Source organism: Sciurus vulgaris (assembly GCF_902686455.1).
Source record: "Sciurus vulgaris genome assembly, chromosome: 3".
NCBI lineage: Eukaryota > Metazoa > Chordata > Mammalia > Rodentia > Sciuridae > Sciurus > Sciurus vulgaris.
The window spans coordinates 100,128,723-100,155,609 of record NC_136463.1 but is presented as its reverse complement, the minus strand read 5'-3'; the positions used below and the strand labels follow the sequence as shown (position 1 = coordinate 100,155,609).

Below are 26,887 nucleotides of genomic sequence, written 5' to 3'. Positions count from 1 at the left end.
GGGGGGGGGGGGCTGGTGAAGAGTGAAAGAAGAATGGAGGAACTTCAGATTACATAGAAGGAAATGAAGGGAGGGGGTATGAAAAATGGTGGAATGAGACAGACATCATTACCCTATGTACACATATGATTACACAAATGGTATGAATCTACATCATGTACAATCATAGAAACAAAAAGATTTACCCCATTTGTGTACAATGAATCAAAATGCAGTCTGTACAAATAAAAATAACTTTTAAAAATGAAAAAAAAGAAACACTTTTTTAACCATAAAAAGACTAGAAAGTTTCAGAGATTTTTATTCTAACTCCTGACACCAAATCTATATTAATTTTCTATTACAGCCTAATAAATAGCCCCCAAATTTTGATTGATACAACATATGTCATATTATTGATTTCTGTCACACATCCAGGTGCAGTTTAGTTGGATACTTGAGGCTCAAAGTCTCTCCCAAATTATCTATCATGGTTTCTTCTGAGCTGTGCTGTCTTCTGAAATGCCACTGGAGGAAGATCTGCCTCCAATTACATGGTGCTGGCAGGATTTAGTTCTCAGGCTCTTTATTGAGGGCTGCAGCTCCTCACTGACCATTGGCTTAAGGTCTCCCTTGGCTACTGGCCATGTGGGCCTTTGTGTAGCATAGCTCCCAACATGATAACTGGTTTCCCTTGGTGCAATAACAAAAGACAGAAAGAATAAGAACTAAGTCACAGTCTGTAATTTGATTCCAGGAGTGCTATTGATCCCTATTGCTGTATTTTTGTCATTAGAAATGAGTCAGCCAGTCCAGCTCATACTCAAGTGGGGAGATCACACACAGTACGGATACCAAGTAGCAAGATCAATGGGTTATCTGAGAGGCCACAGCCCAGAGTTTGTTTTGAAGGATAGGTGGAATTTCACCTGATGGAAATGCAAAGAGTTGGAGAGTGCAGCTTTCAGGAAAAGAATGAGCACAGATGCAGAGGTGGAGAACCAGGGGCTTGCTTGAGAAGAGCAAGTGTTACCCAGCCTGGTGGAAACATGAATGCACCATGACTATTAGAAAACAAGTCTTTGAAGTAGGTCAAGGTTAAATGGTGTCATGCTGACAAGTTAGAGCTTTATTATTTTAGATTTGGGGAATTGTTGTTTTTTAAAACATATCAGTAACAAGATCAGAAGTTTGCTTCAAGGAAATGAATCTGAAAGTCATCTGAAAGGTAGACTTGAAGTACAAGACTTTACCAAGGCAAAGAGTCTTTTAAGGTGGCTATCCTCAAAGACAAATGCACAGCTACCATTAAGACCCAAACCAGAGCAGCGGCAATGAAGGAGAGGGGCGGGGAGTCTATAAAATAGCATACTTTGTGCCCTTCTGCATGTTCCTATAAATGAAATTTCTCCAACTTCTGATTCTCAAAATACCTAATATTATATGGATTTTCAAAGGTTTTTCAGTTTCTATTATTCTTTCCCCTAACTCTTTCATGCCCTGCTTCAGGGCAACTGTTACCTATTGAATGTCATGCTAGCAAAAACATTTGATCTGAACCTTGCCCATTTGCCCCAGCTGCCTCAAAGAAGGGAACATATGACCTGTCTTTGATCACGCTTTTTTCCTAAAATGAAAACATCCTCCAATATGTGATTCGTATAAAAGGTGAGTGTTAAAATTCTAGGATAAACCACATTTAAGCCCAGGGACTCTGTTAAAGTTAATGAAAACATATTGGGATGAGGGAAGCTGTTGCAAGATTTGGTGGATGTTTAATTCTTTTGCAAACATCAGAAAACCTGTCCAGCCTCAATATAGACAAAAGCTGGAATGAGTGCTCAATTAGTAGCAGTTTCTCAGCATTTTGTCCAATTATCTAATAAAGAAAACGAGAACCTCGGTACATAAATTTGCTCCATTATGGAAACAACCTTCAGTGAGTAAGCCAGTCAGCTTTATTATTCAAATCATCAATGTGATGCTTTTAAGATGAAACAAAGGCGGCTCTTTAATGATAAATATTACAATACAGCTACTTTCCACATATGTCTCCACACACACACTGTGAACCATTCTCTACAGCATAAATAAGAGACAACCAAGTGACAATTCGGATAGAAGAAAAATAGACACAGTCCAAAACAGAACAGATTATCCAGTTACCACTCTGACATTATTGCCGCTTTTAGGGAACAGCTGACTTCAGTCATCAGTTTCCATCATCTGTTCTATTTTCTTGTGCAGACTTTTGCTATGGAACTTTTCACAGAAGATGCTGGGTAAAAAATCAGAAAAAGATGAAAGTCTAGGAAAAAAATCCTTCAAATTAGCTCCCCATCTCCCTTTAATTGCAAGAGAGGAGGCAACACTTAGGAGCGTCCATCCCTTGACAGATCATTCAGCAGCAGAGAGGTGGGAATCTCAGGAATCAGCAAGGTCACTGCCAGATTCACCCCAGTCTGAGTCTCCTGGAGTGCTGCAGTCTCACAGCAAAAGGATGAAGGCGTAGGAACAGCTCAGGAGATAAGCTGCTCTGACTGAAGTCAGGGTCAAGGCTTCTGGAAATGTAAAAGCAGACATGTATCAGCAGAAGCATTACCATCAGCACTGCTCACGGATGTCTTGTATGGGCCTCCTTACGTTTGGGCACTTCTATTTTTCCTCTTAAACACAAAGAACAAGTTGTCTACACATTCCAGCAGCATTCCTTAGCCAGATTTAAACAAATACCTTCTGCAGAACCCCTACCACCTTTGCAGATGCCTGGCTTCCACCTCTGATACCTATTTTGCCATTTCTCTTTGTTTCACACCCAGTGCCTCTTCATATTCTAGACCTTATACATAGTGGGCACCAGGTATTCACTTTAAGCAGCACCTAGGGGAAGACCTTCTTCTTCCTTACCAATATCCTGCTACTTCTCCCAAGACCTTTGGGATCTACTGTGTGCCAGACAATAGCCCTCCCCACTCCAACATTTTTATATATTTGCCTTCTTTAACTTAAAAATGCCTCCCTAAACACATTTCAAGGAACACTACCCTGAACAACAAATACTGGAAAAATCATAAAGTCACTTAAACTGTTGTTACTCTCACAACTCATCTGGAGTAATCCAGCAATGGTAAAATAGTCATGCTGTGGAAATAATGCTATTTTATCTTCAACGGCTCAAAACATTTTAGCTAAGCAATTATACCCACAGATTATCTGACATCATAGAGTCTTATATTCAGTCACACCAGCCTAAAGACCATGGCAAAACACTGGGAATGATGTTCAAGTTGTAGCATGATTTCCCTATATTTTGGAATAAGGCCACACCCAGCACAATAGATGTCCATGACCCCACATTAAGAAAAGCATGTTGATTAATCTCAACAATTTTCCAGCATAGGAAAATTTTCCATGGATTCACCAATCCCAGTACTATAGTACTATAATGCTGTATGTATTATTTGTTAACTCCGCTGTGAATCTGGTCATCTTAAGAGATAACACAGAGTCAAGAATCAGAGCTACATGGAACGGTCACCTTGCTTAATTTTCTGACCTGATAGCATAAAAATTTTCAGAAAGCATAAATCACATTGTAGGCCACACCTCTTCTAGTTGCATATGATCCTCCTTTGAAGTGTGTTCAGGTAATTCTACTCGGTAACAAAGTAAATGAAATAATAAAAATAATCACTCACACATGAAAAATTTTCCTCAAGGACAATCATCTTAACAAGAATTTTTTTTTCAAAATTAGCTAATCTGCAGTTCTATTAAAACATTATGACTCTCACCCTGCTCTCTTCACCCCAAAAGAAGGAAAGTAAAGACAGATTCCCATTAGAGAAACAGCTTAAAAGGCTAGAAATCCCTGACAAAATTCTCAAATGTTCTAAAGTGACATAAAGGTACCAGCATACATTTGTTCCTTACTGCAGACCAACCTAAGATTGCGATTTAACTAATTATCCTCACACTTCGAATATGGACAATTATTCTTCAAAAAATTTTAGAGAATGAGCATTTAATGAAGCTTCCTTGAAAAGTCACCCAATTAGAATAGTACCTGCTACAGTTGGATTATTTTTAATCAAATGACAATTGATAGTTGGCAGTTAGTCACAAGTAGGTGTTCTCTTTTCATAAGAAACACTTTTTAGGCATTAATGAATTTCAATCACTTTTTAGTTACAGTTTAACATTTCAAGTAAGTTTTTCATTAAATAATGTCTAAATTGGTGTGCTATAACATGCTGTGAATGTCACCCATGAAGACCAGCACAGAAGGCCATTCTTCATACTATTCCATACGAGTGATCATTTTTAACTATTTTTGAGCTCCTATTGAAATAAATTACTTATCTCTATTAATATTGATGAATACACACAGAGAGGCTATTATTTTCCCAGATTGTTAGATGTATTTTCTGGAATCCTCACAAGGTGGTATTATTGTATCCAATTGTGTAGACGAGGAAATCAAGGCTGAGGGAGCAAGTAGGGAGCAGTGCTGGGTTTTGGACTCAGTTCTGTGTAATCACAAAATTCATCTTTCTCCTATTTCACTCCACCTACATGAAGAATGTTTATTTTAAATTGATTGAAACTTTAAAGAGAGGAAAACAGGATAATGCCAAAGATTGCTTATCTGTAAAAAATTTCAGGTTCACCACAGATTTTATTTTCATATGTTTTGCCAACTAAGCCCATCTGAATTCTGAAGACCAAACAGGTGAGAACATAAGCATAGACATAAATATCTATATTTGCACATGTATCCCTAGAAATAAATTTGCAGATGTAATAAATAATTGAATAAACATCTTAACTAATAGCACCAGCATCAAAAATCTGAGTTTCAAGTACACACAAAGTACTCAGTACAAAGCTGAGCATTTATGAAATTAGAAGTGAAATAGATATTATAAGGTGCAACTGGCAATGGAGTCATAATATGAAAATAAAAGGACATACAGACACTTTTCCAATTTTATCTGGGGCAAATATTAATTTGAAACAAATGGCAATGAATCATTGGACACACGAATTTGTCATATGAGTAATGAATGCAAAGTCCATCTCAAATGCTTCATATTTAAACCTTATTGACCCAGTTAGAAAAAAAAAAAAAAAGGAAACATCACCATTCCATCCGGTATGCAGGAAAGAGGGGTGTCATTTGGAAAGCGGGGGCATCATTTTCAAGAGTTCTTTGAATAATATGAGAAGTGTACTGTGCAATATTGGAAAGCGAGACAGGTAGAAAGTGAGTGTGAATGAAGATGCGGGAGTGATGGGTGCTGAACAAAGTGGGTGGTGAGGAAGTCTGCCTGTTACCAAAGTGGAGGAGGCATTTATTATAAGCAAAGGATATGTCAAAATTACCCTTTTTAAATAGATGAATTAATGTTTAAACTCTTAAAGCATCCAATTTGCTGAAGATGACTGAATTCCTTATGGAAAGTCAATAGTGATTACAGCTTAGAGAGCTGTTGTTCTATAGCTGATATGTATATGCCATATGTGTTTATCTTTTTCACTAGCCTACATACATGCGATAATACTACAGCAGCTTTCAGGATGAACATTTGATAAGCCAGCTCACCGCCGACTGACACCTCCATTTCAGCTGGCCTGACATATATAAAAAGAAACTGAATGTTTATCAGTGTGCTTTCCGGATTTGACATATGTGCTATATAAGAGTCAGAAGCAAACTTCAGAAAAGAAATTAAAGAATGTACTTGTCAGTTTATTAATCAAAGTTTACCTGCTTCACATTACACAGAGACAAATTATGCTGGCTACTATGGTACTTCGAAAACATCTGCTAACAAAGTCAGAAGTAATGATAAACAAATGAATTCCCTTTGTGGTTGATTTTCATCCAGCTGCATTTAATTATAATAGCGCTATCAAAGAAAGCTCCCCATTAGCTGCTAATTCAGAATGACTTCAGAAGAAACTCCCAAAGCCTCCAGTGATATCTCTCCAACTCCAATAACTTCCCAATTTTTGTCAGTGTTTGTGAAGAGCCTTATTAAAGAAGTTTGGTTATTAGTCCTGGATGATATTGACTGCCAAGGTGGTATTTGCTGTTCTTTCCCCAGACTACCTTTGTAATACTGTGACCAATTCAACTTTAAAAACACAAAATTTATCACATCAGTCCTTTTGTTACAATTTTAGAATTATATAATGGACTGCCTCCAAAAAACAAGAAAAGTTCTTATTTTAATGCATATTACAAGTCAAATGCAATGCCATCATATTATCTACCAGTCTACTGATAAAAGTAATGTGATGCAAGCTTTTCACTCAGAGTGAACTTGTTTTCAAATAAGTATCCCAAACCTCTAAGAACACTGCTATTACCTAACTCAATAACATTCACATTCAATCCTCACTTATCATCAGCATTGGATCTTATTATTCACAGGCATATACTCTCCCTTTGAAAATCTCAGTACCTCTTTTTCTCATGCTTCCTACTGCAAGTATGAATGACTCCTTACTAAATTTGGCTATTCCTGGCAAGGAAACAAATGGTAAATGAAAAGCTTGCATGTGCAAGCAATGCATAGCTGCTTAAAGAATGCCTTTGCTGATCTCACCTAGGAGCTCGTTATCCTTTTTTTTATTTGTCTTGGAGTAAGTCAGTGAGGGGCAAGCTGAAGGTAGATGGATAATCTGGAAAACTATCTGTGTTCTTTTGGTGCTAATCTCTGTACCAAAGCTGCAAGCCACAAGTAGAGAAGGTTCATGAAGAAAATAATGAATACAGAATGTTTAGATATTTGGTGTTCCCCAAAAGCTCACATGTGAGACAACGCAAGAAGATTTAGAGGTGAAACAAAGGGGTATGAGAGCTTTACCCCAATCAGTGAATCGATCCCCTGATGGTAATTAACTGAATGGGAATTGGAGGCAGAGTGTGGCTGAAGGAGTTGGGCATTGGGAATGTGCCTTTGGGGTACATATTTTGTATCTGCAAGTGGAGTCTCTCTGTTTCCTGATTATCACATGAGCTGCTTTCCTCCACCACACTCTTCCACCTTAATGTTCTGCCTCACCTCATGCCCCAAGGAATGGAGTTGGCTGTCTATGCACTGAGACCTCTAAAAATATGATACCCCAAATAAACTTTTCTTCCTTCAAATTGTTCTTGTCAGGTCTTTTAGTCACAGCAGTGAAAAAACTGACTAAAACATAGAGTAGCTGAGAATGGGAATGGTAGACATTTGCCAGAGTTGAATCTGGTCAGCCTCCAAAAACCCATGTCATTGTATATTTTCCTGACATCTACAGGCCCTTATTTGATCATGGAAGTTACATGAGATTGGGAGAGAATGAGGACAGTTTTGCCTCCTGAAAATATTGATACCTTTGGAGGGTTTCATTTGTGTTTATTCCTCTCTCTGTCTTCCTTGGAAAAACAAATTATCTCTTCTAAGTTGAACCAATTGTTCAACTGCCTAACATACTCTATTTCCAAGCCTGAAGAAGCAGTAATGTTTATGAGGAAAACTTGACTTATTGGAAGGGAAGATGGAAGTGCTTTTAAGTTTTATAGAAACTTGTTTACAGTGATCAACAGGGCAAGCATATAGCATGAACTTCACCCTTGGCACAAAGATCAAATGATGTTGCTAATGTCACCGTTCTGTTTATAACAGTATGTTTGACAACATGAACATTACCCTCCTTCAATTGGTGTAAGAACAAAAATGATCCTTCTGTGCTTGGTTTCAGAAAACTGAGGTATGTCTTATTTCAGAAAGAATGAGCAAGAAGGAGCATGGTTTGGGGAGGGACTTAATCAAAACTGAATAATTTTCGAATGATTGTTTTGGAGGAAGTGCATTAATACCCACAGCACTCTTTCGCTCCAAAAATTCTAAATTTCTCTGGCCTGAGAACCTGAGCAAATGCGGGCAAGGGACCATCTTTCAAATTAGACTTTCCATATTTTTTGCCCTTTCTTTAAGATAACCAGAAAAATTTTGCAATGGAATGAGCATTTTGAAACATGGAAGACTATGTACAAATTTTATTACCCTCTAGTATAAAATCCTTTGGAATAAGTTTGGCTGTTACTTCAATTTCTCTAATTATTTTCTTACAGAAAATAAAGAGTTAAAGAGTATTAAATAGTAGACTCATATTCATTAGATCTATCCATAGGTGTTAGCTTTTCTTCTTAGATCTTAAATGAATCCCTGAGTATGCAAATATACTCATGAGACATATGTTTCTTTTTGAGAGCACTAAGTCCCTAGGATTCCACAATTATATAGATATATAACTAAAAGGAAAAGGGAAGTTTACAGAATTTTCATGAAATTTCAGCAGGCAAAATGCACATGAAGTACAAGGTAGTGTAGGTACATTTGCTGATCCAAGATAGAGAATGGGACAAAATACATCCCTTACTTTCTATTTCTCATTAACATGGGAATTAAACAAGCCTCTATGTTATTTCTGTTTTCTTAAATAATATTTTTAAAAATTCACTGGAAAATACATTTTATTCTCTAAAAGTAAGGAATTTTACATTGTAAAATATAGAACCTAATACTTTTTATACTGCAATTTGGAAGAAAAAATTGGGGAAAATATGTTTACTACCTAAAAAAATGTAAACCAACTGATCTAGTTTTACCAAAAAATTAAAGAAAGAAAAATAAAGAAGAACTAAGTGACTGACCTAAATTCAACAAGAATGAAATAAGATCATGAAAGATTAGTTGATCTTCTGTCTGCTAGTTCAATGTTACCGGTTCCAAAAAGACAATAATGATAATTTCTTATTGTATTATTTTATCTCTACCCATTATTTCATTACTACCTGTCTTCTCATCTTTCCCTCATTCTTGAACAATGTCATATATTTTGCTTCTCCTGTAAACTGTTTTCTTGACTGCACAGCATTCCACATATATTTCTAGCCAATCCATTTCTGGGCCTCACAAAACTGTAAGTTTGTAAGTTAATCTCATAAAGTTGAGAACTATTTATGTAACTTACTTGGCATACTGCTTATCACATCAATATGTAAATGTGATTGCTTAATAAATACCACTTATTGATGTTGACTTCATCTGCAACTTCCTTTGCAACTTAAAAATTATGCTTAAAATTATTCAAAGTTATAAGTTTATTTTCATAGCAATATTCACTCAACAAGTACTTCCTATGTATAAATAAATGCTCAACTTCTGGATTTTCACATAAATTATGGGACACATAGGGACATGATTTTATGTAAGTGTAAAAAGTCATTTGCTATTAGAGTCCAGAGGTAGGGAGATGATCTTCAGCCAGGGAGTAGGGAAAACAGGCAAGTATATTTTGCCAAAGTGGTAGTTATTTAGCTACCCTGGAATAATGGGTAGTCTTTCAATGTCAGAAGTGGAAAAAGTGTTATCCAGGTGATTTCTAGGATATTTCAGCAGCCTTAACAGCTAAGGCTGTTGGATTCAGTGTAAAATGTGCCAGCAATAATGCTTCAGTATCCAGAAGCATCTCTATGACCTATCTCCCATTTTCTTTTTAAAAACTCTTCCAGATTTGGTGTTTCCATTTCTCATTATGTTGCCCTCTACTCGACTCTTTGTCCCTCTTCTTTGGATTGAGACTTCTTGTTGGGCTTTCAATTTTAGAAACATACCTGGATGTAATGGGATGTATGGGCTCCTCCTCCTATAGGCCAGGCCAGAGACCATATACAACAAGCCCAGGTCCTTCCAGTAACTCTTCTAATATTGTGGTAATAAGAATGACACACAAAAAATAGACAAATGTTTTCATGAATGGTTTCAACTGGAACATTCTTTAATTTTTCCACTAATTATCCCCATCAAACCATACTCTATAATCTTTCCTTTCCCTGTCCTTTGAAGACAAATCCCACAGGCATCTGATTCTTTTTAGTATTTAAAATCTAGTCAATATCTAAGCATTAATTTTATATCCAAATTAAAGTACCTCCCCACCTCCTACCTGAATCTCGGTTTGTGTCTTGGATCCTGCAATGGAGAAGGGAAACATGGTTTGCTTTCTTCAGTTCTTTCTTTTCTCTCTTCCCCCAATCCCATTTGTCCTCATCTCTGCTATTTCTGTGTTTCCCTTGGGTGTTAATATCACTGGACTCTTGGAAAGGAGAAGGGTGAGGTGAAAGTCTAGGTGGCAGTCATCCAAATCAGATCCTTTTTATGGGCCCCTGAGAGCCCTCGCATCCCAGAGGTTCCTGGAGATGGATGAGGCATTCTGCAGATGACCTCTCCTTTCTCTCATCTCCTGCCCCTGGCTCTCTGCCCAACAGTTTCTTAGGGATGCAGTTCCCATGACACAGGAGGTCTCAGAGGCTCCCACTTGTTCCAAGGAATATCCACACACCCTTGTCATGAAAAATACTAACAGCACAGACTGCCCTGCCACTACAGTAGCCTCTTTTTATTTTATATTTTTATTTTCTACTAGGGATTTAAGGCAGGGGTGATTTACCACTGAGTCACATCCCCAGTTGTTTTTATTTTTTGAGACGCTCGATAATTTGTTCAGGGCCTCATTAAGTTGCTAAAGCTGGCATTGAACTTGCAATCCTCCTGTCTCAGCCTCTCGACTCATTGGGATTACAGGTATGGGCCACCATGCCTGACTTGAAACAGCCCCTTCTTACCCTATATGGCAGGTGCTCCAGCTATTTCTACTCAGAGAGAGGAGGAACCAACCCCGTTCTTGCACAAATCCAAGCACAATCCATAAGATGTGTATGGCACTCTCCTCTACCCTGCCTCTGTACAAAGTGAATCTAAAGAACCCCTATGGTTCAGCAGCTTTCATCACTAGAGGAAGACACTAGTTTCCCTTTTTGATAGATAGCCCCATGCCCCATGAGAAATTTTCTTATCCTTGAAGCTTAGAAGTAGAGAGAGAGGACACAACAAAACTCTCTCCCTTTGCCTACAGCTCACCATTCTTTGAATGTATTCAAATGTCTATTCTTTTGCTTTACCTCAGTTAGCTGAGAAAGGAAGGGAACATGATGTTTTTTAGAATAGACCTGTCTATTTCCCTCAGCTTTAGCTCTTCGGACAAAATTCTGAACCAGCAGAAGTTCCATTCAGCACTGTTTTACAATATTTGTGTAGGAAGTAATGAGAAAAAGCCTGCAGGGAGGTGCCAGTTTCTATGGAGATGGAATTTTATACAAGTGACTATGAGATAGAAACAAAGTTTTTCTGAATTAGGCAATGATAACATTTATATTACAAAACTGTCTTCTGTATTTTACTTACATGTAGATTCTTAAAGCTAAAAATCATTTTAATAGACTTTTGGCAATTATTGTACATTCTTATGAATATTGTAGTCATTTTTGTTGTGTACCAAATCTTTCCAGTCTCTTTCTAAGAAGAAGGTAGGATTCTCTGCCACCTTGGGCTTGATATAACCACATGACTTACTTTGAACTATAAATTGAATGAAAAAAAGACATATGGAAGTTTTAATAGCTAGTACATGATGCATAATGTGCTCTCTTTCTGCCACAATAGCTAGTTTTCCAGAGTATAGCTATTCTCTTGCCCTGCAAAGCAGAACAAGGCCCACACAAAGCAGAGCCTCCATTTGTTTGTAATTTGTACTCATCATGAAAACCTCACTTACAGAAACCTTGTTTAAAGCCACAGAGATTTGGGGGTTTTTCCTATAGTCTCTCACCTAACTCTCCTTACTGACATATCAATGGACAAAGATTTTATTTTACAGTATAGAACCAACTAGTGCACTATGGCTAAATTTTCTGCATTTCTTCTCTACATACTATAAACTTATGTATGCTATTTCCAGCTGTATGCTTCTAAAAATAAAAAAAAAAATAGTTTTGCCCTTTTAGATCATATCAATGGCTTAAAATTATTCTGTCAATTAGCTTCAATTTTCAGTTATATGTCTTTTATTATTTATGTCTTAATTATATTTACCATCATGTCTTCAAACTAATTAATGTCCTGTACAGATATTTTATTTTCCTTGAGAAAGGTGATCTTTAATAGACTGCTTATATTAGGCATACCAGAAGTAGACTCAAATCACAAGCCCCACACGATATGAACAGAAAACAAAACAGAGATCAGTGTTTGAAGAGTAAAAAACACAGAATTCTTTGGAGAGTGAAAGAAGATCAACAAAAGAGAGTCTAAAAATTTTTATGTACATAATAGGAAAGTTAATGTCTAGGGAATAACCTCACTTATGTTAGAAACAACTTCATTTTCCGTGCATCCAGAAAGGAGCATAGCGTGTTAAAGGGACTCTTTAAGAACACAAATTTTCTTAGCAATGTTATCCTAGGGCTTAAATTGTGCCTAAATCACATATATTTCCAATAAAAGGGAGCATCTTCTATGAAGGAATAATCATACAATGATCATTTAAAAGAAGTACATTTAGTTCTCAAATTCAGTTTAAGTATAGGAGATAGACAACTTTTAAAAAGTAAAGGTAGATTTATATGATTAAAATGAAACACTTTTTTAAAAAGAATACCATGAACACGATGGCATCTAAGTGCCTGAACACAAGCACTCATTTTTAAAGTGCCAGTGAATTTCAAAGTGACAGATATTTCATGAAAACTTGCTATGTGTAATGTGGTGTACTAGATAAATGTGGTTTCAAATTGTTTGTCATTTTCCTCAAATACCATACACTTCCTAACTCAGGAATTTAGGATAATTGCTCAGATCATTAAAAAAAAAAAAAAAAAAAAAATTAAGACTTCAACACTGTGTTAACTAAGTCCTTTCTTGCTTCTTCCTACTATTACTTCACAATATGTTCTTACTCTATAACCAAAGAAACCTGAAGTCCTTCTAAATATCATTTGGTGAATTCTATCTCTAGGCCTCATTAGCTGCTGTCCTTGGTCTCACCTGGGGAAGCCCTCTTATTATTTTCTGTTTTCTTCTTTATTTTTAAGTCTTATCTCCTAACATACTTTGAAACCCTCCTCCAAACATGTGTCTTCTGGGATATCTTGCTTAATTAACCTCATGACAATTCAGGTCAATCTTTTATCCCAGATTCCATTATTACTTATGCAATTATCCAAAGTCATTATGAGGAGAAGACATCTTATTGGTGAAGAAACTGAAGCCCAAGACATAGATTTTCTCAGATTACAATTGTTCGGGGGTTAACCAGGGTTAAAACATAGGTCCCTGGTTCTTTAGTTATTCCCATGTTACATATGCCATATTTTGTACTTTTGATTGATATTTCACTCAAGTTGATTTATATTTTTCCTTCTAGTATGAAACATAAATTTTAGATATATTTTAAAATAATATTTTAAAAACTGTCTTTTGTCAGGAAATGCATATATTAATACATTTGCCAAGCAATCCCATGAATTTGGTATTGTTATTATTTTCATTATTATTAGTTTATATATGATTGGGGGTGTACCAGGGATTGAAAACAGGGGTGCTTAACCAGTGAGCCACATCCCCAGCCCTTTTTATTTATTTACTTATTTTTAAATTTTGAGACAGCATTGTGCTAAGTTGCTAAATTGCTTAGTTGCCAAATCTGGATTGAACTTGAGATCATCCTGCCTCAGTCGCCCTAGCTGCTGGAATTATAGGTATGTGCCACTGCACCCAGCTATATATGAAATTTTTGACACAGAGTTTAAACACTTTTTCAAGATCATAATGGTTAACCTGGGAATCAAGTCCATGTGGTCAAGTTCCAAAGCTTACACACATAACTTCTTTGCTATAAAGGGATATTTTGTACCCAAATAAATCAGAATAAATTTAAAGACTTTCAACTCAGTCAACTTGGGATATTAAACATATGCCAATGATACTTGTATTTTCTCAAAATATTTTTATACTTGAAGTTCCAGAATTTACATGGAAATGTCTGTTACACTTGTAAATATTTTCAACAAGTCTTTTTTCTATGAGGACAATTTCTATTTTGGAACTAGTCAAAAATCTGCCATAGAAGGGCTTATAAGTGAGATGGCTAAGTTAATTTTGTAAAGCCATATTCAATAATAAAAAACTACTAGGGACATAAAATAATGAGACTATTTTGCAGGTAATTCTTCATAAGTTTTCTACAAGTGCTAAGTTCTGAAAACATCTTGAGTTAGCATCCCATAATATGTGAACAGGCTTCAATAAAAAACAGTAACTTCCTAATTATTTGCTTCCTATTCCTGCAGCAATATATTCAATTTTGTGTAGGGACTGTACACTTCATGTGATCTGGGTGACCTCTGCTAAAGTACAGCAAAGGCCATGACCCAGTATAAAAGAAGTCATGCACTCATTTTATGGCTACAGCTATTGGTTCAGAGATGTACACATGACTGAAGCTTGTCCCATCAGAGTGAATCTCAGCCTCTGGGGACTTTGGTAACCACTTTCAGAAAAGCAATAAACTGTTTTCACTACAAATGGAGTTGTGAGGCAATGAGATTATGGCCAAGGATGCCAGTTTGCTACAGAATAGAACCTAAGCATAAAATCAAAATGTAAAGACAAGCAAGGTTCAGGTAAGGATTAAGGAATACTAGTTGCTTCTCAAGACTTAGTTTGAACACCTTCATCAAAGTAAGCTAGAAGCAAATCATACCTCTGCACTTTTCAATTATGAGAGAGAATAGATTGTTTCACTTTCATTTGCAGAAAGTTTTACACTGAACATCTGGAGGTGACCCCCTAATAAGATACTACTCATTGGCTGTGCAATTTTCTGTGTCCACCTCATCACTCCATAGTCATTCCCAATGACTATAGCATCATGTCCCTGCAAGGTAAGGGTTTAATATATGTTTATTATGGTGTGCTTTTGAAGGGTTTTTAGAGTGAAGCATTCTATGTTCACTGAACTGCCTGAAAACACTGGACTTGCATGTATTTTAATTCAGTCATATTCAAGTTCATCATTAATTTTATTCTATTAAGGGTGAAGATTAAAGGGATGGGGAAGGGACAGAAAACAAAACATTATTCATAGTGTTATTTTTATGAATTATACACTCCAATAAATTAAGCTTACATATAGGGATGCAATAGTAATACTTTCTAAAAATATATGTTTGGACTTGTTAAAGAGAGACCTATTACCAGAACACTAAAATATCAAAATTGGTTTTTAGACTACTTGTCTGCATTATCTGAGACATGTAAAGCATTTTAATCTGATATTGATACTAATTTTATAGATATGATTTGAAAGTTACTCGTGATAAAGACTGATCCATTTTCCAGTAACTCAGGAGGCTAAAGCTGGAAGATCACAAGTTTGAGGCCAACCTCAGCAACTTAGTGCAATCCTGTATTAAAATAAAAAAAGGATTGGGGATGTAACTGAGTGGTAAAGTGCTTCTAGGTTAAATCCCCAATACCAGAAAATATCAATTAAAAAAAAAATAAAGACTGATCCTTTTTATCTTAAGACAAACTAACATACAATTAATCATTTTTAAAGTCATAGAAATATAGAGATAAAATAATTATAGTAAACTAGAATTATTATTATTTAATATGAATAAAATCTAAAATATCAAAATAGCCAATATGCCTCCCAAAATTGCTAGATATATCTTCACATTGCTGACAACTTATACCCCACTTACCTATATGTACTATTGTTTCTTCTTTATGCTAAACTAACTTTTGAACATTTCATTACTACCTCCAGTGATGAAAATTGCTCTACCCCATGATTTTAAATTTTTTTTATTTGTTCTAATTAGTTTTACATAACAGTAGAATGCATTCATGCATTTTGATAAACCATACATAAATGGAATATAATTTCTCATTTTTTCTGATTGTACATATTGTAGGATCAAATTGGTCATGCAGTTATATATGTACATGAGGGAATAATGTCTGTTTCCCTATGATTGCTAAGCTACAATAAATTTAACTGTCAACATTAATTAGAGTTAAACACTTTTTTTTTTAAGTTTGGTTTCCATTCTTTTAAAAAAAAATGCATTGAGGATAATAGCTTTCAATTGAAAAACACCATCAGACCAAAGAATAAACTGATCTATTATGAATTATTAAAACAATTTTAATAAAGGCTAGTACTCTTTGGAATCAAGAATCAATGCATATATCAAAAGACAGAGCAGCAAGTATTAATCTCTGTAGGCAACATTAGATGCCTAATTCTTAGAAAAGCATTTCTCTAAGAAATCTTTTCCTTGCTACTAAATCTTACATTGTTTCCAACTCAAAAACCACATTATAGGTAATTTCGAACAATTTTAAGTGAGTAAATTAACTTTCCCTTTTAAGTTCAGATGCTTGCTTTTAGCCTGTAGGTGACAATGCTCAAACAACAATTTCTCCTTTGCTCTTTGTTCACATTCAGCATCTTCCAGTTGTGTGAGTTGGGAGGCAGCATCCCAGATCTCATTTCCAATGATGAGACTTCCCTGGCCTGAACTGACTGTTCTTTTTTGTCACAGGTTGAGCTCAAAGGAGTTCATATGACCCAGTCCAAGTCACTCAGGGATGTGTGCATCCCTGATGACAATGACCCATTCACCAGGGGCAGATGGTTAAAGTTGGTCCAATTGGAGAAAACACAAGATTTCTGTATGGTATTTGGAAATGGGACACACTTTTCTTCCTGGATTTGAACAGTAAATTAGAATTTTATTTCTGCAATTACTGATTTCTGACAAGTTTACCTCATGTTATATTAATTTGGATTTGATAATATCTTCACAGGAATTCTAATTCTGAGGTGAATATTAAAACTTAGAGAAGCAAACCAAATAATTAAACTCTAGTGAAATAAAAATAATCATTTTCTCCATACTTCCTGGGAATGTATATGTAAGAATTTAATGAAAGTATCATTAAGAACATCACTGGTTAAACTTACAATCATTCTAAGTTTAAAATCTTCTTTCAAATTTATTGAAATTGAGTAAATATTTTGTTATGTTTATAAATAATTTATGGCCACAGTTTAAGAAAACGAAGTCATATTCAACTATGACAATAGATATATATTGGTATTGTTAATAATCACACTTTGAAGAATTCTGACAAGTGTTGAAATGATACATGGATTCCAGCTTGTCTGCGTTAACTGAAATGCTTGATATGACAGTGTAGCAACATGTTTAAAGATAAGCATTTCTTGGATTGGCAAAGATGGCAGTGAAGAAATAAAGCCATTGAGATATCTGTTAAATATTTATTTGGAAATAAGAAAACTGGAAACTATACAATTTCAGATGGACTGCTTTCACAATCTTAGTTCTTCCATCATTTAGTATGAAATATATCACTCATAGCAGAACAATATTTGAGGTTTTCTCAGTCCTCTAAAATTATTCACCCACCTTTCTTATCTCCCATTTCATAAAGCACAAAGCCCATTAACTTTTCCCCCCAGATCCCTCATTTCTACAATAATCTGTATTCTTGACAGACACCAACTACTAGGGAGTTTGTGTTAATAGGCACCTGACATCATTTTCATAAATTTCTTTTGACACTACCTTTTAATCAACAGGATAAAGATTGAATAAGCCTGTCGGATGTTTCAACAAAATAAAAAGGAATATATTATAACCCACAAAAGTACATTGATTATGTCTACAAAGATATATAATTAAAAAGTATAAATCAAGGACTGCTATTTTACACTTGACTTCAGTTATTTTGAACACTTATGGTCTAGTTGTGCTCATTGTTAAGGGTATGATTTTATGTGTTTAGAGTAAATCTTCTGTAAGCAATTTTATAGTTTAATGAAAATAATTATAGTTTGAGTAGTATGAAGTGTATCTGATTCTACTTTCCTAAAGTAAGCTGTGATATAAATTATCCTGATTTATTATGGTTATTCTTGTGGTTATGTTTGGAGTGGATTCTAGCAAGTAATGATGATTCTAAAATTGCAAAGAATAGCATTTCAAGCTATTTTTCCTCTGATTTCATCTTAAATTTCTTTATAAAATTGATACGATTTCCACTGTGGTACAGTATGTGCTACTATGAAGATGGCATTATTGTGCTGTTAATTTGACAGCTTACTTTAATCTACACCATTTGGTGAAAGAATACATTTTTAAATCTTTTTTTTAATATATCATATGCCACTGTTGCTGCTTGTTCTTCATTTTTTAGTCTATCAAACAGAAATGATGTGATTTAATGCAAAACCATGCATTTTCGTACTTAAACTGTTTACAGTGGCTTCAACTACAGTCTTTCTTTTTGGTATATTTTTAACTTCTGATCAAAAATCAAAATAAGAGATATATTTTTTTTTTTAAATTGAAGGTATTTGGCAGACCTATCCATAATTTCCATATAGATGCCTGAGTTTGAGTACACTTTGAGGTGTATTAAGAGTTATGTTAGGATTCCATGGGCTGCTAGATGAGTCAACTAGAAGCAAGGTTCAAATAACTCTTCCACTGAGTAAAGAATTCCGTTAGAAAAATCATGGATTGTGCCATACTTCCAAAATCTTCATTCCATTGTTTCTGTAAATTTATCCTTGCAACCATCTAGGAACCAACCAGATGTCATACTCTGAGCTAGACACGGATGCAAATGACCCAGATGGAAGATAAACAATTAGCCTGACAGTGACACGGGAACATACCAAGTGCTCTCCTGGGGCACAGAGAGAAGCGACATGGATGCACCACAGTATGCTTATAGCCTAAGGCCACAAACCAAGTCTGTCCTAAATTGACTGAATCTCCAAAGGAGCAAACACTAAATAAAAAGTGTTTTCAGATGAGGAAACTTACAGTATCACTCCTCATTATCACTTAGAGAAAATTTTGCCCTTTGAATTTCATTACTAGTGAAATTTTTGTTTATATTATCTTAATGTTAAGGAAATTTTGTACATCTTTTGAATACTTCTGTGCAGTTTTTCCTAAGGTTGATACTAAGCAGAATGAGAGCTTAAATGACTATTCCTTAAAGACTTATTCAATGATCATTCAAAACACCTTATTAAAGGAGTCAGATATTCATTACAGAAGTCTATCTTCTTACTGTGATCAGCCCATTCATTATAAACATATTAAAGGTATGGGCGCAGGTCTAAAAGACCTCTCAACTACTTAGGAAAAAAAAAAACTTTATTTTTTTTCCACTCATAGTTCATTCACAATAGGAAAACAATTTTTTTAATTCATTTCTTGCTATGACTTCAATTTGGTTTGAGTGTGTTTCACGAGGGCTCTTGTGTTGAGGCAAAGTACTAAAAGGTAGAAACTTGACTGCAGTGTTTAGGGGTGGGTCCTTTGGGAGATGATTTGGATTACATAAAGTCATCAGGGTGGAACCCCCATGATGAAATACAGATGGATTAATAAGAAGGGAGAGGGACCAGAAGAGACTTCACATTTTCTCCCTACCTACTGCTATGTGATGCCCTATACCACCTCAGGATTCTGCCAGCAAGAAGGTCATCACCAGATGTGGGCCTTTGGACCTGTAGAACTGTGAGTACAATAAACCTCATTTTCTAATAAACCTCTTTTTCAAATAAACATACCCAGCTTCAGGTATTTTGTTATGAAACACAGACTAAAACATTTGTTTTTAATTAAGACATATCAAGACATTTGCACTTTCCTTAGGTGGTTATTATCTGCTACTAATATTTTTCGAGAAATAGCATTCACTGAAATTTTGATGCTTAGCAACTGTATGAATTTAGGTCTGAAATTGCAATGACCTGGCTTTCAATTCAATTATCTTTACCTGATATGTGATTCTAATTAACTTATTTAACATTTGAGATGTGTCTTATTTCTCATTTGTAAAATAGAAGCATTTTTTTTATCCTAAAAGATTGTTAGGAGCACTAATTATCCATTAAGGTGCCTAGAAATTGCTCAATAAAAGATGAGCTATCTGTGACATTAACAACTCATTCATAATATTTGATGCCATTGGTTACCAAATAATGAACAGGGGATAGGAAAAATACATTTTCTAGGTAAATCATGGCCAGGGAAGGTATATTTAACATATTATATGCCATAGGAGAAACAGTTTACTACTGTTTCAACATTTTTTTTTGATTACCAATATTATCAGTTTTGTTACAATTATTACCTTGATTAGCTGCATCTAGGAAATCATAATGACATCATCAGGATTATCTGGGAAGCTTGTAAGTAACTCAGATTTCTGGGTCCCATTGTAAATCCACCAGATCAAAAATTTCTGTGGCAAAGCCAATAAATCCACCTTTTAAATTGCTCTCCAGGTGATTCTGATAAGCAACCATGTTTAGGAAACTACTTTAAATGACCCAAGTCAAGGTTAAACACAGTGATACAAGTAATACCTTCCTGTTTAACCTAGTTCTAAGACTTCAGTACAAAAGACTGACCTTGATCTAACTGAAGAGCAATTAACTACTATCTGTCTTTATTCATCCATATAAAAAAGGGCATGAAAGATAACACTGGGTCAGTTAAGCACCCTTTTCACAATGTTCTTCTTAATGTGCTATTTTTATGTCAATTTGCCATCATCTAAAACCTTAAAATCATTTCTCTGAAAAAAAAATAGTTAGGATGTAGAATTTAAAATTTCATATCAGAGGTTCTCTCCCTTATTTACACACTGCTACCATGTGGACAGTTTTTAAAATACCAATACCAGGGACCTTTGTCCACTATTTTGGTTTACTTCATCTGGGTGCTATCTGGGCATCCAGATGTTCAAAGATCCCTCCTAATGTGAGTGTGGGGCCACTGCCATTCTGACTGGCAGCTCACCTTGAGGATGATCAGCTTTGGGATCTTTCGTCCTTAGCCCTCTTGCAGTTTCCAACTCTGCTGGTCCTCAGCTCACAAAGGAACTTCTCAAACACTTGAGAGGTCAAATCTGCAGAGACAAGGTAGTGTCAGGGGGCAAGTATTATTTTAAAGCTCCCCCAGGTTGCTTTAATAATAATGATAATAATATTTACAACGTCTAATATCCATAATATGAGCGGGCAAAAATCCAAATTCCTCTACATGTAATCATCAGTGTAATATTCACTAAAACCAGTAGCAAAACCAGGCAAACTGGCACATGTCTATAGTCCCAGCTGCTTGAAGGTTTGAGGCAGGAAGATTTCAAGTTTGAGGCTAAAGTGTATTATTAGTTCATTTCATTTTTTCAGCAACCCTTTGAGTTAGGTGCACATTAACATCATTTTATTGGTGAGGAAATCCATCAAGAACAATTGCTTTAAGAGAATTTTAAAACAACCATAATTAACTTATATGGACAGTTATTGATTAATTACACTAGCCATAGAACACCTATATCCTCTACAAATGTGAACTTATTGCACTGTCAATTCCTCTTACTACAGTCTGTAATCTTCCTGGCTATAGAAACCAAGCAGTCAGTCCTGGTTTCTTTGAGTATGTGTTGTCCAGATTTAAAAGAACATGTTATTCTCTCTCTTTGAATGTACATGCTGGTACATCATAGCCTAGGAGACAGGTCTCTTGGACCAAACAGCTGGACCTTTGATCATACCAAGCATAGTTATGTTCAGAAACCACAGCACTTACCAATGTTTGTTGAACGAATCCATGCAATTATGAAGTGAAGAAAGCAAGTCTCCTGAATTTTAGCAACCAGCAAGCTTGTATGCCTTTCTGTACTTTTAGATACACTAATTTAACTATGTAGCCTGTTTCCTTGGAATTCTTACATTCCTCCCAAATAAAAGTAGCATTTTACTACATGTGAATCTGCATTGCTACAACCAAAGCAACTGAGAAGAACAACTTAGGATGAAAGATTCATTTGAGAATCACAGTTTCAAAGAATTCAGTTCATGGTCAGCTGACTCTAAGACAGAAACATCAAAGGGGAAGGGCATGGCAGAAGACAGCTTCCCAGGTAATGGTAGCCAGGAAATAGAAAGAGAGAGAGGAAAGGACCAAGGACAGAGAGTCCCCAAGGTCACACTCTCAGTACCTACTTCCTCCAGCCACACTCCAACTGCCTACAGTTACCACTGCGTTCAATTCAAATAATCCATCAAATGGATTAATCCACGGATGAGATTATAGTCCTCAGGATCAAGTCATTCCCTGAAAGCCCCACCTCTGAAACTTGCCCAAGTAGGGACCACGCTTCCAACGCATGAACTTTGTGAGGAACATTGAAGATCTAAACCATAATACACACAATCCAAAATTAATACTTGTGTCGATAGAACCATTTTCTCTAGAATTTTTGGCCATTTTAGCTGCAATGATCACTAGCAATCAATGACAATACTGTATAAGTACTACTTTTGCACTCTCAAGAACTCTAACATTACATTGTTCAATACAGTAGCCATATGGAGAAATTGATATGCAACTAGCCTGAAATGAGCTGTACTGTAAGTGAAAGTATACACTGAACTTCAGAGTTTCCTGTGTTCATATATGAAAACACTTCCAGTGAAACTCCACATCATGTACAACCACAAGAATGAGATCCTAATTAAAATAAGTTATACTCCATGTATCTATAATATGTCAGAATACATTCTACTGTCATGTATATCTATAAGGAATAAATAAAAATTTTTAAAGATCAAAACATCAAGGGAAATAAAATTTAAAAAAAAGAAAATAATGTAAACTACCTCATTCATGTTTTTGTTATCACACTTTGAAACAAAAATGGCTACATTCAGTAAAATGCATTATTGAAATCAATTCCACCTGATTTCTTTTACTCATTTGAATGTGACTATAAAATTTAAATTACACATGTAACTTGCATTTGTGGCTCCTGTATGTCTATTAAAGAGCATTTCTTTGAAATTTCAATGACTCTTTAGGCAGTTCCTGAATTTTCTCAGTGCATCTTATTAGCTGAGTTACCTTATGCAAGTTACCTAGTTTCTCTAGTCCTCTGTTATCTTATATGTCCAGTACTACTATTTTCTAAGCTTTCTATAAGAATTACCTGCTATGATGCTTTCAGATTCCCAGTACAGAACTGTATTTCTCAATGATCTTTTCATCACACCCAAACCCAGATGAAATCACAACCCAGAGGAAATTGATAAAACAGTCATTCCTCCTCTTCAGAAAAAAGACAACTCACCCCAACTGAAAAAGCATTTGAAATTTTTAATCTTTCAACTTTTCCTGCCCTTTTAATATAGAGATTATTTACATACTCCTTCAAACATGAAAATTGGATCAATGACAGTTTACTCAAATTGCCAGTTAATCAATAGCCAATGATCAGGTAACTAATCCAAAATGAACAAATCAAGTAAGTTGAGAAAGTATAGATTAAATTGAAATCAATTGATCAATTAAGTACTTGCAGCATCTTTATGTAGTAGCATTGCATATAAGTCAATAAAAACAAATTATCACTCTAAAATTAGTAAATTCACATTCAAGATAAACTTTTATGATTGTATAGTGATTTATGTTATGTTTACAACATCAAAGATGTCATTTTTTCATCTGTTGACAGGACTAATTTTAGGATAAACTATAGTTAAGCACCTGACAATAATAACTTAAATATATTTATGATCTTATTCTTATGGTGATTTTCTCTTCACCAGAAGTCTTCTCATCTGTATTACTTTTTGATAAGTGCTGTCAGTTATGATGTTTGATATTAATATCTGGGAAGGAAATGTGTGATATTTTGCATTTTTATAGGTTTTATTCATATAAACAAGAAAATTAAATTACCATAATCACACATACATGCTAAAAATTTATTTAGGAGACACCTGGAAAATAGAACCCATATGTCCATACTCTTTAAAATGGACAGTTAATTATCCATTAGTGGCAAAATTTTGACTTTCATTACAAGGTTACATTGGTGAGAAATGGGGTGCAGGGAGATACAGTATAAATGCTTTAAAAAATCAGACTTACTCATATTCTTGATCCTATTCAAAATTGTGACATTTATTGCTTAAGGAGATAAGAATAGAAGTGAATACCTCCACACCTTTATCTAGTGTAAGTTGTAGAATCCTAATTCCTTAATTCTGGTACTTGCTATAATATGTGTTGATGTGATAGAGAACTGAATTAATTGATATTGCTTTGTAGTGAAAAAATTGCAAGGCTATTCGGCTAATACAGTTATCTCTATGTATTTACTGGAAATGGTCTCCAGTTGCAGGCTGAAACAATGTTTTACGTACAAAACCCCCTATTTAAATAAAAATGCAATAATTTAGACTTTTTAAAAATAGACATCTATAAACTTTTCAGTAGTTGCAGTTGATAAACACTGAATGGGTATATGGTTTGTATATGATTGAAGAGTGAAGAAAAAAAATCCCCAAAAGTCAGTACTTAAGATGTTAAATTAGCTTAAAACACAAAGCCACTACCAGATTACTGAGCAAAGGAGGAAACTGACAATAAAGATCTGTCTTTGTGGGACTGGGGATAGCTCAGTCGGTAGAGTGTTTACCTTGCAAGTACAAGGCCCTGGGTTCTATCCCCAGCACCAAAAAAAAAAAAAAAAAAAGAAAAGAAAAGAAAAAGAAAAAAATTCTGTCTTTGAATTTTAGATTGTCTATTTATTTATTTATATTGTCTATTTGTTTTCTGATATGAATGTGATAAAATTTTGAGAGCTATAAAATACTTCTGTGGTGATGAAAGATTCAAACATATTCTCTTAAACTCCATATACTATAGGGCACTTACATGTACTGACTTCAAAAGTTTATTAGTATGTAAATGGAAATAATTAAAATTGCATTTTAAACCCACAATTTTCTAAACAATAAGTTGAGATGGGGACATAAGTACATGTGATAGTTCAGAGCTTTCTGATATGAAGAAACAGATTCAGCTCTTTTCTATATTAAGGAGTGTGATTAATACTACTAAAAGTGCATTGGGCACCTCCGTATTGCCTGATATCGATCATGAAACACCCGAAGACTCCGAAGACCTTTCTACTAGTACTTTCAACCCATCAGAAACTAATAAGTAATGGGCTTTCCTGAGAAAGCCTGTCTTCATGTGATTTCCAACTCTGTCTCTATACCTAATAGATCTGAATGCTTATCGGATCTGATCCAAACTGCCAAAAGCTCTGAATTCTGCCCATCTGTCACTAGGTTATTGGTTCAAGACAATACTAAAACAAAGAACAAGAGACAAAAACAATTGGAAATATTTTTCAACTTCCTATTTCTTTTATTTTTTTTTTTTTCTGCTGTCTATTGAACAGCCAGTTATACACTTCCAAACTGACTTGAAGTGGAATCCCAAGTTTCAAGTGAATTGCCTTTCCTCAGAAATTAGTTACAAAAAATATTGTTTGAGCTGCTGTTAGGTTACTCATTCATCTCCTCTTTTCTCTCTTCTCCTACCTTATCTTTTCTCCTTCCCTTCCATTTCTGTGATCCAGTGCCCATGGTGTAAAAGAAATGCCGAAATGAACACAGAGAATGTACAGGATATAAGATCTTTACCTATTTGATTAAAGGAAAAGACAGAGAACTTACATAAAGTTAAACAGGATTTTGCATGAAGTATGCCATTTATATTTTCAGAATTAAAGGACTTCTTTATTATAATGCTCTTTTATCTCACCTTGTTTCATTAAAATATGGGACATTGGCAGTAAAACTTAAACTAAATATGCACATATTTTTATCCATGCAGGGAAGCTATAAATCTCCCTCACTGATAACAGCTGTACTACAGCTATCATTTGAATAGTGCAGCTGCCACAACAATATCAAATTTTATAGTTAAAAAGCAGTCAAAACTTTAATGCTACAGTGGAGGTAGATATATATTGCACTATAAATAAGCATTGACTAATGAAGAAATGAAGCATGTTTATTTTTTTTCTTAGACATATCATTGAATGCCATATATCTCACCCACTGCGATCTGTCATAATAGAACTCATTATACTTGGGTATCTATAATTCAAAAATCTGATTTATACTAATTAAGTTGGCTTTTGTTAAGACACTTGGGAACTTGAAAACCCCTGGCTTGAGAAGAAAACTACCTCTATCTTTAAAAAAACAAAAAAGTATTCCACTTCCTGCTTCAGAATATTGCCTAATGGAACTTTGGAAGGATTTGGTGCTGTTTTCTTCCATATATTTTTAAACTTGTGGGTTTGATTGGCAAAAGTGAGAGTTATGTGCAATTTGGGGAAACTCAAGTTGGCCAGGGTTTAAACCTAAAATGACTGCCTCCAAAGCATGCTTATTCAGAGCCATGCCATCCCCATCTAAAGATGGCATCAGGAGGATTCTCCCGCTTCTCCCTCAAGGCTTGTGGGATGTGGTTTCTGGGCTGGACACTAAGTTACCAATATAAAAGATTAGCTTTCTACACACAGTTTGAAGAAGCCAACTTGCAGCTTCCTATGAGAGGGGAAAAAGGACTGTGGATAAATATACAAAAACCCTCCCAAAAAAATGAACCAAAAAAAAAAAAACCAAAAAACCTTGAGATATTTTTAGGTAAATTTTTGAAAAGACAAAGTTATTTCTATTTTTATTTTCTTTTGTCAGTTAATATTAAAGTTTTAGTATGGTAGAAAAAAAGAACCTCTATATCTCATTTTTGGGATCCTTTCATCAATGAACAAAAATGGTTTATCCTAACCAGTATTGAGACTCCACTAAAGGAGTCCACACACCTGTGAATGCACGAATGAGTTTTACATGTGTGTGTGAGTGCATTGTCACATCTGGCTTAGTCAGTGGTCATGTGGCAATAGTGAAGTAGCCTATTTTAACTGACACATTCTTCCTTCATGCCATAATTGGTACATTTGAGATTGGGGAAGTCACTGCAGTAAAGTACTGCTGACTTGCAGCTTGAACTTTTGCTTGAGAT

General features: G+C 35.1%; 1 long non-coding RNA gene across 1 annotated transcript in view; it reads right to left on the bottom strand.

The window, feature by feature from the left end:
* Positions 1-1,988: 1,988 nt before the first annotated feature.
* Positions 1,989-26,887, bottom strand: part of LOC306658574 — a 157,334-nt gene continuing 132,435 nt past the window's right edge. The window contains exons 3-4 of the long non-coding RNA XR_013763085.1: positions 20,795-20,903; positions 1,989-2,540 (exon numbers count right to left, since the gene is read on the bottom strand). This is a non-coding gene — a long non-coding RNA (uncharacterized lncRNA). The remainder of the gene's footprint in view (positions 2,541-20,794; positions 20,904-26,887) is intronic.